General features: G+C 36.4%; 1 protein-coding gene across 4 annotated transcripts in view; it reads right to left on the bottom strand.

Moving 5' to 3' along the window:
• The window catches only part of LOC102686174 (astrotactin-2), a 627,894-nt gene that overhangs the window by 502,671 nt on the left and 107,665 nt on the right, over positions 1–17,558 (bottom strand). The gene's annotated exons all lie outside the window — the stretch shown is intronic.

Below are 17,558 nucleotides of genomic sequence, written 5' to 3'. Positions count from 1 at the left end.
TTTGGTCTGATCAGGTGACATGGGTGTCCAAGCCAAATCTCTGTCATGGATATTCAGGAAAGAACTTTGAGGTCAAATGTTCAGTTGTTGTTGGTGTCTTAGAGACTCACAGACTACAGACTAGCTGCAGGTTTATTTGTACAGCTGCAATAATATTTCACAAGAAAGAGTTTCTCTATTCAAAGCATGGTGACTTGATAATAACTGTTGAGGTGGCTCTTTGGATAAAGCGTTTTGAGGTAGAACTAACCTTAACACACTTCCTTTAGCAGCTTTCTGAAAAAAATCCATGCTTACCAATAAGACCAAAACGAATAAAACAAAAGTTATCCAGTGGGCATTCATAGACGATTTCAGTCTCATTTATGTTCTCTTGGTATGAAGCAGAAATGGAAAATCCCTAACAGGACCTTGGAAACAGAAACAGTGAATATTTAAATTTGTTCAGTTATTACATGATGAAGGGAAACAAAAATCTGCAGCACTGTACCCTCACAGCACAGGCATTAGTGTAATTTTTTTTGTCATCTCATCGCGTTTCTTTTCCACTTTTCCATTCAGGTGATTTATTTGTTTGCTGTTTCAGCTCTCACTCTTCAGGCTGTTCACGCCTGAAGTGACAGCTTTGCTTTTGCAGCTGTCTGTCAAGCCTTGCAAATGGAAAAAGCTGAATAGGGAGAAGTAAATTGAGGATCTGAAAGCTGCATCTTGATGCTGTCAATGGAGACACCTTCTGCAGATCATATGGTACCTTTTTACTGAAAAGTCAGGGCCGGTTTGAAGGCTATCTTTAAAAATATCATCTCTTGTACTCAAAATAGCCAAGTGTCTGTTACATCACTTTCAACTGTTGAGTAGTATGTAGCCTTCATCCTTATCTGCAAGCTGACTTCCCCTGCAAGGGTTCAGATTCTAACCTATGCTGGTTGTACACAAATCAATAAGGTGTGACCTTTTTTTCCCCTTTTCATTGGTTATAAATTATTGATTTCCTTTTTGCTGAGGTGAGTTGTCTATGTTTAATAATAAATACAGGTATATGCAGTCCAAGAGTAAGACTACACAAAATCACAACAAATTTCATTTGTCAATGATGTCAGATGTTTAAACATCATTTAAATAATAATAAATATCAAGCAATATTTCCTCTCACAACTTGAAGTATTCTTTTTAAAAAAAAAGTTTTTTCCCACATTGCCAATGATTTTCAGCTTACTGTCAATATGATTGCAGAGATTTTGCTTGGGTAGACTTTTTAATTATGTTAGATTTTAATGTGGCTACATTGAAATATTCGCACTTCGGCATTAGCTAAACGATGGAAAGCAAAGCAGGATGTTCTGAACATCCTGTGAAAAACACAAATATTCCCAAAGACCAAAGTAAATTTGGAGGTAAAAATAAAATAATAATAAAAATAAAAATAAAAAATAACCATGCCTACTATTGGAGAAGTTGGTAGCTCATTTGGAAAACTTAAATGTTCTAACGTACCCAGAGATACCAACCACAAACCTCAACTGAGTCCAGGGTTTGATCCTAATTTTAACACTTTCACTTGCATTATCCCTCCCTCTGAATTTACCTTAGCACAGACATTAACCCTAATGCTTATTTATACCCTAAACCTCATACTATCATAACTGTAACTGCAAAACTGTAAGCTCAGTACTAACATAAGCCCCAACCCTAATCCTACCCCTAACCCTGATTCTAGCTGTTAGGGTACCTGGATGTCTATGTCAGCAGATTTTACATTTTAGAATGACAGCGATCTGAGGCATTGAGCCAAATTCTCTCTGAAGATGACCCGCTGTCAGAACTGCCTCACCTTAACCCTGTCAAAGTGTTATGACTGGACCCCTGGCTGCCAAATCCACCAATTTAAAACACACTCAAAGGCTGCTTGTTAGTGAATAATTGGAAAGAAAATGGTGCAGGATGGATGCCAAAAATCTGCACACTGCAGTACTCCAGTACAAATCAAAGAATAGAATAGCCTTAGGATGTTCAAAAACTTTCCTATGTGTAATAGCAGTTGAGGCTTTCTCTGATAATTCTGGTTTCGGATCCTGGCTTATCCTGAAACAAGGTTCACACCTTCCCCCTTCTCTCAATGACTGACTCGTTTTCTTTCTAATCCTCTCTAATCATTTGCAGGTTTCGACTTCACACCTCTCTTCACCTCTCTCGACTTTGCACCACCTGAGTACGCACTCTGCCTCCCCCAGCTCCCGCCTCCTCTACACTCCTATTCAATATCAGCTGCCAACTTCCCTGTCTTGCTCACACCTGAAAAGGTTCCACAGCCAAAACGTTGTGTTTCCTTTCTTCTCCTTTCAGCAGGAAAAAACCTTTACTTGTCCCTACACAGAAACATGTTAACAAATAAATATGAGACAATACTAAAACACCTGAATTATAGTGTATGTTTGGTGAGGGCTATAAGGAGGTTAGAAAATTAAAAATGAAATGGACACACTGCTATTAGAACAAGCAGAAACTCTCATTGTTGGAAATGTATTAGTTTTCAATTGAATTTCATCAACTGTGGAACTGACCTTGTAAGAAATGCTAATTCAAAACACCAAAACATCTTCACTCATTAGCCATGAATAACTGTACAGTATACAGTTTATGTATGGCCTTACAACTTACAACAGGCCTTTTATGATGCGGTCAGCAAAGCAAAAAGCACACATGTCCTTTTTTTTCCCTTCATGAATCTTGTGTGACTAGAATATTGGTAACAGGCCACTACATAAACAAAGGTGGCCCAAGAGGTCTGAATACATTAAAAACTCACAGTGACTTGAAGAGTGCAGCAAAGGAGTCTATTTATCATGATAACAGTGGGGGGAAAAAAAGCTACAGTCTGCTATTCCAAGAACAGTGACACTATATTTTCCAAGCACTGCTTTAATAACACCTTTCTGATCCTTTCATCAATTATCCAATTATCCAGTTAATTAATATTTGCCAAGTGTGTCTATTTACAGTGATTAGAGGCTTGTAAGGGTCTCTAGTGGCAGGCTGGTTTTAAAATAAATATTTCCTTATGTCTGAAATGCAGAATCCAGATACATACAGTAAATGCGAGGCTCCTGTGCCAAAAGCATGCTCCACTGTCATAGGAGGATTTAAATTTCCTTGAGATTCCCAGGGGAAGAACAGCATGGAAGCACAATAGCACAATAAGTCTGTATTTTGTGTTCACTGGGGAAAATAATCATACAAAGCACTAAGTACAAAGTACTACAGATAACGGTCATGACAAATATAACATATCCTTCAGCACTTTGAGAAATGTAACTGATCAGTCAGAAAGATTTCATCATTATAGAAAGAAACCCAGGCATTCCCTTGCTCCAGTCTGCTTCAGCAAGTTTCTCATTGTTGTCATGGAAGTGCTGTTAACTTCCCACAGATAGCAAGCTCCAGGCACAACCAGTCATTAAGAAATAATACAAAAAGGTCTGGTAAAGAAGGTGTTCTGTTTGCTGATACACTTGTTTACGTCTAAGTGAATTTGCCTGGATGGCACCTTTCTGTTAGGTGTGTAAGTGAGGGCCTTTGTAAAGCTTTTATTTTACCGTCAAGACAGGTTGTATGTCCAATGACCTCATATAATAGGCTGAGTTGGTTTTCACACTTGAAAACATTTTAGAAATTATTCAGCCATGAAAGCTAAGCAATTTGCATGTTTAATGAGCTCTGCCTAAAGCAAGCTTCTACCTCTCCATTAAGCAAAGCAGTTCTTTTGAGAAAGGGGTGATCATTGTTTGCTGGACCCATACTTGAGACATCTCCTGAGGCTCAGAGCAGCAATTTCAATCCTCATGGCACCTGAATATTCTGACCCCCCTTCTTTAGAACATTACATTTCATGTTACGCATCTTGAAATTTGAAAAAATTTGTAGAAATACAAAATGTAACCCTCCCAAGATGAATTAGCAGAAACGTATTTACTGAGGCAGTTACTATTAGAAGACCATACCTAATCTGTAGTTCATATTTTCACCCCCCCATTGTACAGTACCTTCTGTGTAGACTTCATACTGTATGCGCCACAGTTTTAAAAGAATATAGCCATCTTATCCTTGGATAAGAAGAAATTTGGTCTTCTTTGATGTTTCCTGTTCCTGGCCTCAGGAATACAGAAACTTTTTTTTTCTTTTTCCTTCCAGATGGGGGTGTTTCAACCAATTTCGTTCATTCTTAATGAGAAAAATGACACATCTAAAGCAGTGAATTGTGCTTTGAACAACTTGCTATTAATACACAAACATCTTAGGTTTACATTCTATATCTGTCCTTTGCCGTAAGTCTTAACAGCATAGCAGTCCTAATTTAAAGGATAGTTTAACTTTTTATATGTAAAAACACAGTTTGTTTCAACACTATCCCCAATTTACACATTTTTCAGTTTAATTAAGGAACGGTAATGGTTCAACCAGAATTACTCTAATTTGTTAAGTGAGGAACACAGACCCATGGAGAAATCAACAACAGAAAACCTAATTATTTTTTATTAGCACTTAAATCCCTCTGTATTCCACATCTAGGTCATAAAATCATGACTCATCATATTAGTTTCTTCTCTTATTTTATGACATTACATATCATAGACGTCGTTGAAAACATCCCTAAATGATTAACAACAACATAATCTATATTGCCAAACCGTCCATTCAGTAGGCACAATTAACTTGCTATTAATCATAACCAGCTATCTTCAATCGCTTGGCTCCCATGTCAATGGCATGGCCTCACAGTAATGCAGCCTTGTCTGCAGGAAGCCTTGCACTTTTGGGCTGTGATGCCAAACAATGCTACAGGGTGTAAAATGCTTACTCTGCAAGCTTACATAGTCAAACAATCACACATTAGAGGGAGAAAGGAAAAGTTAGCAGATGTGCTGCTGTGTGTGATCCATGAATATAATAATACAACATCAAATCTGCAAGTGCAAGGAAACCTCCTTTTATGTTTTTTTTTTCATTGCAGGCTATTAATGCAAGTCCTACATTGCTCAGTGCTGCGGGCAGAATGAATCACTCTCATCTATCAATCTGGAATGTGCCTGGGTGGCAAAACATGTTCCAGGGCTCTTGTGCTAAACCAATAGTAGAGTATTTATAGGTGCAGACTGTTAAAGATCCCTTGTTTTCAAGCATCGGTGTGCTTTTTTTATTGAGTATTAGTAAGAAAGAATTTTACATTTCTTTATCAAATGCATTGTGAATTACATTGATGTTGGTTTTCATTCTAGGGGTTCATTGTTATTATGATGCTGACAGCAATTACTATTGATGATATTAATGACTGAAGTAAGAGTTATTTTAATCCTAGGAGTATCAATGGTACAGTATGTTGGATAGTACCAGTTTTTGCCTGCTATCTCTTTGTTGCTCTTTGTTGCTATGATAATTTCACTATCTGCTTTTCAAATGGTCTAATTAACCACGGAATTTACAACATCTATTAAAAAGAGTGACTCCCCTTTGGTTTATTTTCTTTCCTCCTATACACTTTCGCTATACAATATAGTACACGTTTTATGATTCTCCATTGCTGCTTCTGTTCAAACTATTATCTGCAATCCTTACCAGAGAAACTGGCAAGGTCAGTATTCACACTGATATGTCAGCACTCATTCAAGGAGTTTTGTAGGAGATACAAATCAGCTGTGTAGTGTAATGCGTTAAAAAGGAAGCATTTTGCTTAAAATTAACATTGATTTACCACCACATACCAGTATAAAAAGCTTTTGCAGAAACTATTTTAGTGGAATGGGTTTTGAATATTGTTAAAACACAAGAGACTTGAGCACAATAGTGCAGTGCAATACATACTGTACCTCTGCGAAGAATGAGATAACAGAAGGAGGGATACAGTATGTTCCTTTGTACATGCACATTGCTCTTACTTGAACTTATTTTACTGTTTCAGACTCAGGAACGGAGATCCAGAGCTTTGTTTCTAGATTGGTTCAATGTATATTTTTAACTTTGTTACTTTTTACTAATATTCAGCAACTTTTCTACCATTTACAATGTATGTGTTGTGATGTCTTCACTTGTTTTAATAGCTCTATTTAGCAGGACAAGATTGTAATTACATCCAATATTTAAATGTGATTTGGAAAAGTCTTACATGCTCATGAAATATGTTAAGGGTTCATAACTAATCTCAGATTCAGATTAAATGGTAAGTAATTTGACATTCTTAACAAAAATTTCTATCAAGAACCAAACTTCATAGACTCCTCTAATTGATTTCTATTTCCTTTTGTAAAGGCAGTTTAGAAATTTGTGCAGAATTTGTGAAAATTCTGCTATTTTTTGACAGCGACAGAAACCAGAAACGTGTCATGTACTATTAAAATATTTATTTTGACTGCATTTTAGCCCAGGTTTAGCATGCTTAACCCCTCAAAAGTGGTTCATCAGCAAAATGGGGAAAAAGGAAGTGACAAAAGCTCTCTAATGATACAAGGATAACCTACTTAATGTTATGTTCTCAGTCTCCTGCTGCCACTTTTCACAGTCACAATAAAGGTCACACAATCTTCCAGTCATGGTTTATTTTTATAGCGTGAAATGGTCTTGAAGAAATTTCTACATTCCTAGTAGATTGCAGCCTACATGATTAAATTTCCACTTCACGGCAATACACACGCTCTTGATTAACCAGTTTTAATAATTTACACATCTGCACATTTAACAAGACATTAAAGTCTTTTATTTTCCTGCAAGTCCCTGCACCTCAGATTTCACATTAAGGAGCACGACAGGGAAGCACATTTTATATATACAGTGGCTACCAAAATCCCTGCACAACTTTCTAGAACTTAATGGATTAGAGGTTCAAAATAATACATATAGAAATAATATGTATTAAAAATGTAATCACAAATAAAGCTATAAATGATTGAAAAACATTTCACATGTGAAGTAGTCACAAGTTCTAAACACATTTTTAGTTTTTTCTTTAACAGCCAACCATGTAAAACTAACATGGCACATGAATGCTATGCATTCACCGAGGTTAACTGGAATGTACAGTTAAAAAAAACGCTAGTTTTAAATGACATGATGTAGAGATACAATATGTCTTTCCTTTTAGCTGGTATTGCTGTACAGTTTTGATCAGGTTATTAAAGCAGCACTGCTTCTGCATTTTCTTATTGGGCACGTTATTCTTTTAAGTGGGTAATCTTGATAGCGATGATACCATCTGTAAGATACCAAGGAAAGAACAAGAGGAATTTTCTTTTAGGTTTGCTTCCTTGAAAGATTAGAAGGTTCTATACCTAGGAAAATAGAACACCTGACTGAAAGATATCTATATGCTCTACTTGGAAACGTCTTCAGTCAGTTTTTCATGTTTTTTAGAAACAAAAACTTGAGATGTTTAAATTGAAAGTTACATCTCCCATGCATGTATATATTGTAACGCCCTCGCCTGGTGGTGAGGAGGAAGCGCCCCTAGGCACTCATAGTACCGCTGGGCATGCTGGGAGTTGTAGCCAGGGAGAGTCTGAGGGTCAGCACGATGACCAGCGGCTGACCCTACCTGTGTAAATAATGTCATAGTAGTTCTAGTGCCCTGTGTAGTCTTATAAGTGTATAGCATGTTGTTAAGTAATTACCACCCTAAAGATGTGTACTCACAGTCTCCTCATGTGCGTGTATATCCTGTGTTTGGTTTTGTGGTTGTAAATGAAAAAAACTATCTAAATCGCGTCTCCACTGGTCCTTTGTCCTGAGAAGAACCTGTAAACGCTACATTGGTGGCAGAGTGGGATGGGATAGCCCTTCACCGAGGACGGCGAGTTAGGCGGGGGAGAGTGTAATGCATACGGCTGACAGGCACTGTGTAAGAGCCGGCTTACCAGAGCGGTGACGTCACTGCCCTTCCCTGTAATAGCAGGACCACAGCCACTGGGCTGTAGGGAGATCTCTCTTTAGCTCACCAGGCTGGGTCCCTGTTGAGTGATGCCGAAGGCCCGGGTTTGCGTCCCCGACCGTGTGGGGCCGACTGTAAGCGGCAATGGCAAGGGCGCCCGCCAAAACCCCGAAGCATTACAATATATATATGTGTACTTAACATTTGTATATGCCCTTCCGGTGCTTGAGTTGCTTAACATCTGATGCTTCTACACTTTGTAGTGGTTCAAAATCTATCAGGAACTTTACTGAAGCCTGGGTAATACACAGTATTTCCTGCATTTGCATTGAAAACTATGCATATTTCAGAAGCTCACGCTGCCTTTATATCTGCATTTGTTTATTACATGCTATTATAGTTACTTATGGTTGAAAAACCTAAGCTGAATAGACTATACAAATGAATAGCATTGGGATTTGTTTAGCAATCTGTAACTTGTGCGTCAATGAGCCGGGCCAAGACCCTTGTTACCACTATATTGCTGCTATGTGAGCACCAGTCATTGGTGTGTTTCAAATTTCCTACTCCTGTATTGCTTCCACCTTTCATTTCCCTGTCTGTCTCAAGCTTGTGATTTCTGTTCTCCTAGCAAAAACTGAATAAACTATTCATTGCAGACAAGAAATTGACTTTTCCTCTGTGGCTTATTCCAACGGCTTTAAATGCTTAACCTATGAACTTTTCCTAGACATATCTGTGACTGTTGTTTTAGTGCATGTAAATGTTGATTCTAGTGCAGTACACTTTATATACTGTAATTGCTTTGTGATTTAATTTGTGATTTTTCATGTCTTGTAGGACACAAAAAGACCCCCTCCCCCCCCCCCCCCTCTCCAACATCTTCCTTGAAGAAACTGCTAAACAGAGGTTGCAACCTTGTTTTAATGTGGGTTGGCTCAATCTGGGTATAAATGAACAGCCTACAAGGTGCCCTTGATCATCAGTCATTTCCTCTCCATGGGTATCTTGTCCAATATAGTTAGATGTGGAGAGAGACTAAACAGCAACTATAATATGTTCACAAAATGAAGATGTATGGGTAGTTAGGATATACATAATACTGTGCTGTGTGACCGCATATTTGATTTTTTTAAGAGGTCAGTAGAAACATGCTCTTAAGAATCTTAATGTTGAGTATAGGCAGACAGCATGAATGAAAAAAGTGATCACTTTCAAGGAGAAGGTTTCAGATCTTCATTTGCATAAATAAAGAAAATTGTTCTGTCTAGATCAAACTGAATCTGACTTTTCCATGTTTGCTTTTATTTAGAATGCCTCTTTAATATAACATTTTAAACGGTCTCATTGTGAGCTACAGTATGTACTGTACACACTACCATACAGTCAATTCATTCAACAGTTATCAAAGTCACAGCAATACAGAGCTGAAAGAATAGACCCATACATCATGGAAGGGATGACAGTGTGTTGTTGGGCACACATGCATAAAGAGATAATAATAAAACCTAACCAACATATTTTTGGGACTTGGTTTTAAACTGTTAATGACAGCCATGATAAACAGTTTGCACTTATAGGATACAAACACAATGATTAAAAAACAAACACAAAAACTAAGAATATTCATGCAGTCATTAATAAATCATGATTCCATCAGGCATCTGATACAGGTTCATCTCAATGTATTATACTGAAGAAGCAGAAACACATGCCACTCTTTAATCAATGATGCCGCAACATTATCAAAAAATTCCTGCAGTTGGTACTCTTTCATGCTTTCTCTCTGAGAAACAGACCAGAACAGAAGTCTAGGATTATTAAATTTGAAAGGACCTTAAGACATATGTTAGACATAACACAAATAAAGTGTTTCTATTTGAAACGACACTGCTGTCTGTGCTAAGCTGAGGTTTGCATATGTATTTTAGACCTCAAGAAGGAGAAGAACACGTTTTCTTTAATATTAAAATTCTTGATGCAGCTGAAAAAGCCGTCATATATCATTGGACCTCTACGACTAGTGTAGCCAGGCATGCAAAACAGTTGCAGATGAATTTGGCCAGCATTCCCATGTATGTGTAATGAGAATCTGCCTTATGCACTGTAGCAGAATTTCACAACAGAGCTTGCAGTAGATATTATCTAGTTTTAAACTGAAACCTTGATCTCCTGGGACATCCACCACATGTCTTGATTCAATGAAATTCAACAAAAGAGCTTAATATTGTCCCCCAGGTGATTAAGCCAGCTGCTGCAAATTCACATAGTGATTCCCTCAATGCGCATAACAAAGTGAGTTCCTCAGGTTCACCCTCCACTGTCTGGAGTGTGTTCATAACTCACTAATGTCCGGATTCTATGTCTCTCTAGGTACACACAGATCTCAAATTCACCTGTAATTGCCTTTTGTCACTAGAAGATCCTGTCTCCCACCCTGCTCCATCGGCAATATGAAATTCAATAATATACTGTATATGTATATTTTTGGTCCTTTGATATACAGTACCTAACCAAAAATTGCCTGTTTGTATCTGTGCTCTGAATTCAGCCTCCATTTTCCTATCTATACCATAGCACTCCAGCCTCCAGCACACTGTAAAGCTACTGTACCTTGCAAGCACATGCAAGGCTGTTCAAGAAGAAGTCAGTACTTTCTTGTGGATAATGCTTTAATTGTGTGGTAGAATATTCTTGGGTTAATAAACAAACAAGAAATAAACATTTCTCTAAAGTGAACTTTTCAAACACTCACAAAGTTCACACTTAAATATAACATTCACAGTTATTTAGCATAGCCTTTTAAACATAAGAAAATTTGGATTTTGGAAATTAGAATCAATTAAAGATCCTCCCCAACCCAGCAGTTTTGTGTGTAAAGGAACAAGTAATAGGTTTATTCCATGCTGAAAAAAAGAAGAAAGAGAACACAATGTTTCGGCCGTGGAGCCTTCTTTAGGCGTAGTTTTGTGTGTATACATATTGAAAGGTGAACACATTATTGAAAGGTTAATTCCTCCATCTTCATACATGACCATTGTCACATACAGTATATACTGTAAGAAAATATTCTGGGGGTAAGGGTGGGGCTCTTTGTGATTAGTTTAATTAACAACTGCTGAAAAAAGTGATTAGCTTTTATTTAACAGAGGTTCAACTAACACTCAGACCACCCATTTAATAACAATCTAACAACACATGGTAAATCACAGTGATACACTGTGATGTCGCAAGTACCTCTGAAAAATGCAGTCAAGCTAAAAGTCTGACATTACTTACACTATCAAACAGTGGTTGCTAAAACAGATAAACATTTTGAATTCTACAAATGGATTTTCATGAGTACAAGACATTTCCTGAGGTGACAGACATATGTGATACAGAACATAATGCTTTTATATCTGGTGTTACTGTTTTTTAGAACGCAAAATCACTGTTTGCAATGTAAAAAAGGCATCCCAAACAGAAACACTGAGCGGCATTTTTTGTTGGGAAATCCAACATATTTTAGTTTGAGAGCAAAGAGAAAGCAATTTCCAATGGAGATGCATTCACATTAGCATTATTTTCTTTCTGACACAAAACTACAATGAGAAAGATAAAAATCCAGAGAGATGGTATTGATCAATATCATTCGAGAAAATAAAAGCTCAAGATGATGGTGCTGAAATATCAGCAACCCTTAGCTGAGATCAATTTCTAATGGTACGTAGGAATATTTCTAGACCAATAGACAAACTCAAGAGAAAGAGTGTATATGATCGATATGCAGTTACAGAGTCATACATATGGAAACCTCTTCGAAGGGGTGAAGTTACCTGTGACATCTTGTTACTGCATGGATTGTGTACAGAACTTATTTGAAACTTCAAGTCCTCTCAGAACGACAAATTACTGAACCGAATAAAAGCAGAATTGCAACAGATGTCTTCTTAGTAAGTACTGTAGTTGGAATAAAATAAAACCCAAGATATTTATTTCAGCAGGGAAAGCATTGTCTCTTAATTACTGTGCAACATATTGTATATGTTCTGAAGGGCACATTTAATATGGGTGCATGATTAGAGGTTTGACATTTAAAGGCAAACTACTTCTCTAATGGCTTGACGTTCAATTTCATGAGCTTAGAAAACTTCATTTCCCTGATTTTACAGTATGACTGCACTCATACATATGAAAACTGCAGGAGGCACTTGAATATGCCAACTTGCCTGTTACTCTATGCTGTCCAAAAACCACATCAAACATGTTCAGGATTCACAAACAAAACAAACCTCATATGGGTCTGAAAGATTAACACTTGAGATCTGTACTTAACTGCACATTTACTAACACTTCTTAAAATGGCTCCTAAAGAGAGGACACTTAAGGCCTTGTAACTTTAGTTTATCATACAATAAATAGTAAGACTGAAAGCTGAATGCTGCTACTTTAAAGTTGCAGATAAGTAAATTACTTCTATAACCTTTATGTGACACTTAAAGGAACCCAATAAATTCAAGGAGAACCCATAAAAAGCAACATAAAAGAATAAGTCGAATAAGTCAAGCTTTTCTTTTCTCTTTATGATTAATAAAATTGAATTAAGACATTGATTTACAGCAAAGGCAACTGCAGTACAGATTAAACATTATGCAAACTTAAACTTTTAGACAGAAATAAACAGATGACAGAACTTAAGAGTTGACAATGTACTCAGTGTTTTTGGAGATCATTGATTTCAGAATTATGGTTTTCCCCAAATGAGCTCCAGAAATCTGCTGCTGACTTAATCAATTTATCAAAGCCAAATAGGAATAAATTGCTTGGGACTAAAAACGCAATAAAAAATGCTTACTTTGACCTTCACAGATTTTTTTTCTTATGAAGCTAGTACAGATTTCAATTTCAGAATCACACGTTTTTCTCCTTCAATTAGTTCCAATGCTTTCAATTTGAGACAACATTTTAATTACTCGCAGATGGGTCCAAAGAGAGATGTTTTAAAACAAGTAAGGCAATCATAGTATAGTAGATCACATTCAACTGCAGCACTGTCACATTTTTTTAAATTAAGGAACATTTTTGATTCCCAAAGTCGTTTTAACAAAGAGCAACAACTGTACCCTCATAGAGGGTTAGTATAGTAAATGTGTGATGTCATTACTGTTTTCTTATTTACAGTACAATACGGATTTAGTTTGTTTTTCCAATGATTCCCAGAGGTGGCATCATGGTTCATCATAGGCCACCATGTTTGCAGCTACTGTATTTCAATTAGCTTTACTTCACTTTCACTTCAACTTTAAAAGGGGTTGCAGTCTTTGAAGAATTTGTGGGTATCACAGCACTCTCTACATGCAGAATTTTTACAACACATAAAAATGTATCGCTTTACATTAAAAAAACAGGACTTTTAGATGTTTAAGTTTAGAAATATGACTCTAACAAGCAATTTTCTCACTTGAGTTTATGATACCACATATACAGCACAACAAGTAAAGAAGTAAAGGCTTAGACCAAACAACCCATATCACTACTGCTTCTCACAGCAAACTTTCAGACATTTAACACTAGCAAGATGAGTGGTGCTGTTCTACACCTACTCAGCAGCAATGCTGCCTCCACTGAAGACACTTAGAGAATGATGGATAATAAAAATAAAAAAAAACATGATCTTGTACGACAGCTAGGAAATTCTAAAATAACCATAGCTGACTGCATAAAGGGGGTTATACAAAAGTACTGTAAATAGTGTTATTTTTACATCTGGGAAAGCATAATGAACACATAATATAATTTTTCACATTATTAAGAATTACATATTAGCTTAATTTAAAATATAAAAAAATCCTAACAGCATGGGGTGAACATGAGACAAATACAGCAAACAGAATTCTACTGTTTGAACAAATTCATTAAGTGCTGTAAAAACATTGCCTTTCTATCACCAGAAGATCAGCTAACATTTTAAATGAACTTTTCAATTGCAAAAAGCTAATTTAACTATCTACTGTATATATGTTTAATTAAAACGAATAGAAAATATACTATGTTCTCTTTTTGTGTCTTAAAATATTGATTGACTATACAAATAAAGCAATTTCCTATTTATATGAATCATAAATTCAGCTTTCAACAATAAAATATGAAGATATGTTATGTAAAATAACAAGAAATTTTAAAGGCCTCCAAGCAAGTTGTTACCCTCCTACTTCAACAGTAAACTAAGTAGAATATAAAATGATACCTAACAAGGTTGGAGTTCACTAGATAAAAATGTTTGTGAAATATTTACCCAAAAATTCTGAAGTAATGAAGATTTTAATGTGATGAAATCTTCCAAATTTCAAGTCACTCATTGTACTGGCTCCTAAGAAAGTGGTCATTTGAATCTCATTTCATCATACAGTATGTTAACTGTATTCCCACTATGGCAATATCACATATGAAGGTCATTGTCCAGTTTGTAAAACCTGTTAGCAGTATGGAGCATGTTTCACCAAGCAAATGATGACAAATGACTCATTGTGTGTAAAACATATTGCTTACAAAGAAATGTCATTACCAGTGTTAATTGCATTGGAACTGCAATGATGCTTACTAATTTTGGAGTTAATTGGCTAAACAGTTTTTCAAACAGCAGGTGTTAGGCAACATCTCAACAAAATCTTGGTTTACGCAGGAACTCCATTTTCTTATTCTACTTGTGCTAGGTTTATGCCTTTAAAGCCACCAGTTCAAACAATCCACTTTTTGAACATCAGCTGTTTCTGTGAGAGGCCATATTTTTTAAATAGTTTTAGAAATTTCTCATAGTAACTTTTCAGGAGACATTTTAGATTTTGTTTTGGTTGATTGTTTTTTTTTAATTCATTTGGTGCACAAGTTCATAGACTTTTTTTTTAATTTTCAAAAAGACAGGTCAGGATGCCATTTTGGTTGACACAGGGCCCCAATGTCCTAAATCATCAGTCCCAGTACACAGTGGAAGTTTAATAACGAAGACAAATAGATTTTAAAATCAACTGCATTATTAGGTCAACAGTTATATAATACATTGAAATTCACAATCTACCTTCTTTACACAGAAAAGCACATCAATCACAATGTCAAAAATGTAAACATTTCAGTCTTAAGATAGCAAAAACTTATGAAAACCAATATGAAAGGTGCATAGCTTTTAGCTGCTTCTCATAGCTAAAATGATCTGTAAAACTCCTGTTGAGTTTAAATATCACAGCAGGATCTTAAGTTAGAAACCGCAACCAGGTTCACAGTGCAGTTCAGAAGCAGTCAACACCACATTACACTGGGAGTTCTGATTAAATAGGAGAAAGCTACAGCAAAAATGATAAGATAAGATTAATCAATGGGAAAACATAAAGATGCTATTGTAATTGTATAGAATTTGAGCAACACATACCATGACTGGTTTAAAGAAATATTGGCAAGAGACAATGCACCACAAGTGTCCATGCTACCAACTGAAATAACTAGAAAATGCCTTTCTCCAGATCTGCAGTGATGGGGACACTATACTGTAAAAAGGCACTGTCCTGACTCTCTGTGACCATTAAAACCCTGGAATCCTAGCCAAAATTTCCCGCTGGCCTTTACCAATCATGGCCTTCTAATAATCCCCCTCTATGAATTGGCTTCATCACTCTGTTCTCCTCCCAACTAATAGCTGATGTGTGGGGAGCGTACTGGCACACTATGGCTGCTGTTGCATCATCCAGGTGGATGCTGCACACTGGTGATGGAGGAGTGGAGTCCCCATTACCTGTAAAGCGCTTTGAGTGAAAGTGTCCAGAAAAGCACTATAGGTGTATTTACCTTAGGCAAAAAGTACAAATGCAACTTCAGTCTGTTGCCATCAAGCAGCATGTGGTGAGTGTGATATTGTCCACGTGTGGAACTGCATTTTTTCAGAGCCCCTTAATGTTGTTGTTGTTGTTGTTGTTGTTGTTGTTGTTGTTGTTGTTGTTGTTGTTGTTGTTGTTGTTGTTGTTGTTGTTGTTGTTGTTGTTGTTGTTGTTGTTGTTGTTGTTGTTGTTGTTGTTGTTGTTGTTGTTGTTGTTGTTGTTGTTGTTGTTGTTGTTGTTGTTGTTGTTGTTGTTGTTGTTGTTGTTGTTGTTGTTGCTTACACTTATATAGCACTTTTCTGGACACTCCACTCAAAGCACTTTACAGGTAATGGGGACTCCCCTCCAACACCACCAATGGAAATTCAAAAACACTTCACCGAAGAGTTCAAGTAAGTGTGAAGTGCGAACTCACATACTCTAAACTCTCATTAATGACATCCAACAGATTGTCGGAGTTCTAGGGTACTAGTGTTCTATTTATTTGTATTATTATTATTTTATTTTGGTGTGGCAGTACTGGAAATAGACTAATTACAATTGTTTTTGTTTTAATTTGAAGTTCAGTGCACATGGACAAAATACACACGTTCTCACTGAAAGAAAGAGAAAGTATGTTCACCAGACTTTTCACCAATTTTAGATTTGATACAGTACATGAAAAAAATCATTCTGAAATGATGTGCAAGTTAAAATGGTCACCTTTAAAAGCCAAAAAAAAAGAGCCAAAAAAGGAATTATGACAGATTAGTGTACTGTTTGTTGGCAGCTTGCAGTTTGATTTTAAAAGCATTTAGTATGTCTGTCTTCTACTGATTTCCATATTTCTTATCTCAACTGTTGTTTTTAGTAGAACAATTCCAGTCAACAGAACACATTGGTATTTTGAATGGTTCTGTATCTACAAGTATTGTTACTGTTACTTCTTCCACAGCTAGTACTACCAGCTCAAATTCCTACTTACCTCAAATACTGCAAGACTGCCATCAATAATAACAATGAACTATTAGGATTAAATGTGGATTCCCTAATAAAACCACATACTGTATATTCGTTTGCAGACTTTTAGTTCATTGAAATGACCAATATTATGTGTATTCCAGTCCATGCTTCAGTCAGGAAATTGTTCTCTGTTCCCACAACGTTTTTTTTTTTTAATATGCCAGCACAGTGCCTTTGCACAGCTCAGCCTGAGCCTGATCAGTGAGCTGCTGGGATCCTTTGCTGCAGCAAAGTGGTAAGTGATAGGTATAAACAATTTTGTACACACTGCACTCTTATCCTCCCTGAATAAATGTGAAGACTTTTGTCAGTGTGGCCTCACTAGTATCCATTCCATTAAAATTGATATCTGCTTAGTTGGTTTCAGAAAATGTGGGGTGAGCAGGTCCTTTTGTTTTCTTCTCAATTAACAGCATATGTTTTCTGCTACTGCCTTTTCAAACACTGTCGGGGTCTCTCAAACAAGCCAATTATAACTATGTACTGTATTTCCCCAATATTGCAATGCCCATACAGTGATGTTTACTCAAACTGCAATGACAATTTACATCACTTTTGCTTCAGTTATTAAAGTTACAAAATAGAATACAAGATTTTTCTAAATAAGAACATAATTTATAAATTATGTTAATTACACATCATAATTAGGATTGCCAAAGACTGCTAAAGTTGAAGTATAATTACAGAATGATCCCAATTAATTGCTAATTACAGAATTGTGGGTGACAGCATCTGTTAGTCAAGTTGTGGGTGGATGCACTTTGCAAGTTGTGGGTGGTTGCACTTTGCAGTGTGGT

Source organism: Lepisosteus oculatus, chromosome 24 (genome assembly GCF_040954835.1).
Source record: "Lepisosteus oculatus isolate fLepOcu1 chromosome 24, fLepOcu1.hap2, whole genome shotgun sequence".
In the NCBI taxonomy this organism is placed as follows: Eukaryota; Metazoa; Chordata; class Actinopteri; order Semionotiformes; family Lepisosteidae; genus Lepisosteus; species Lepisosteus oculatus.
The sequence above is the reverse complement of the archived record's forward strand: the minus strand, read 5'-3'. Positions and strand labels throughout refer to the sequence as shown.